This window comes from Aplysia californica, unplaced genomic scaffold, assembly GCF_000002075.1.
Source record: "Aplysia californica isolate F4 #8 unplaced genomic scaffold, AplCal3.0 scaffold01052, whole genome shotgun sequence".
Classification (NCBI taxonomy): domain Eukaryota; kingdom Metazoa; phylum Mollusca; class Gastropoda; order Aplysiida; family Aplysiidae; genus Aplysia; species Aplysia californica.
Genome location: NW_004798322.1, coordinates 33,018 through 34,829, shown reverse-complemented (window position 1 = coordinate 34,829; position 1,812 = coordinate 33,018).

The window sequence follows — 1,812 nt, the reverse complement described above, 5'->3', positions numbered from 1 at the left end:
CCCCCACCCCAGGCACTGAGTAACGGTAGCTGTATCTATGTACGTCAACTTTACAGAAACAAACGAATGATGGGTGGTTGGTGGGTGCTCTGGTGTGGTTTGCATCTTCTTTCCTACCAAACATCTATCGTCTTTATCTCCCCTCCTTTTTTTTATGTTTGTTACTCTCGTGTAACACCTCTAATCTTCTGCACTTATATGACCTTATTGTGTTGCAAGTGCCGTAATACACTAATTAAAACTTTTTTTTTAACTAAAAAAGTAAACGAATGAACTAACATACAAGCGAACTAAGAAACAAAGAAACGAAAGAACATACCAAACAAACGAATAAACGGACAGACACGACTTTACCTGGGAAGCTTTAATAATGGCGACAATACCCACGGGAAAGAAACAGAAGAGTGTTGCCAGAACGGCCAAGGCCATCCGGTCTGGCACTTGTTGAACTTGCTGCTGAGTGACCATCCCAGGCTGGTGAGTGACCACCGTTGCCATGTTGCTGCTTTGGCTCGGCATGCTCTGTTGAGAAGTGTCCACAACGGTCACTGCACGCGAGACTCACACCCAGGTCACAATAAGGAAGACAGTTTTGTCGTTTACCTCAATGAAATTTGATATACTGTTTGATACATTTGAAAGTGGTGAGGTGTTCCTTGTGAGAGGCACAAAAGCTGCCATTTTGGAAAAAAAATAATCAAATGTAAGGCAGCGTTGTTAAACCAGGTCCTCGTCAAAATAATGCAATCGAAGAAGTCGGCATCTTTCCGGTCTTTTGGCAATTTTTATCGATTTTGGTTTTTGGCTCAACATATTGTATGTGCATTTAAAAACGTATTATTTCTGTGAAGATGTATTTGAAAAACGTAGAAGAAAGGCTCAAAACTGTAATTTTGCAGTTTCCAAGGACTCTCAAGCTTTGGAAGTCACCTACCTTTGGCGGTCATTTCGCCTTTTGTTTTACCTGTGAAAGCTGGCAACCCTCACCTCCTTTAATCACAAATATCTCCACTTCTATTAGAGATAGACGAGTATTTTTTTCATCGAAAGCAAGACAAATGAACAAGCCTAAAGGGGATACCAATTAATCAGACATGCCCAAAAACTGACGAGCGCCTGATTTTACCGCGTCCTGACACAAATCCTACAAAAATCAAATGTGTTTTCTAGATCACACTCAGGCCCATGAAAAACAGCCAATCACAAAGCTACTATGTGTCACGTGATATTTCGGGGTCAGATTTGTTTGCATGCGGAGACCTGAAGGTCATATGGACTCCCGGGTAAAATTCGATGAAACAAAGCGAGGATCTCTTTGCGTGGCTTCGTGGTGAAATCAAGCGCTTGACAAAATGATAAAAACAAAAAAATCGACATTTTCCAGCCCGTTAGGAAATTTTGTTCGATTTTTTATATTTTTTTAAATTATTTTTTTTTGGGGGGGTCATCACCTTTTATATCTAGTTAAAAAAACAACTTTTATTTTGACTTCACGTAAAAGAGTTGATCAAAGACGCCCCTAAATGTATATAAACTTATAGTTTCCAAGGACATTCAAGCTTTGGAAGCCACCAAGCTTTGGCGGCCAGTTTCTTGTTGGTTTTAGCTCTAACACAAAGCAACCCCTAACTCTGTCAATTGCAAATAGCTCGACTCCTGCTCAAGATAGAATAGTATTTTTCATCAAAATCAAGGCAAATGAACAGGCTTTCAGATAATACCAATAACTCCATAATATATCCAAAGAGTAACGAGCGCCTGCTTCCACCGCGCCGTGTCGTGTTAGATACAACGCGCCCTAGCCACAGCAAT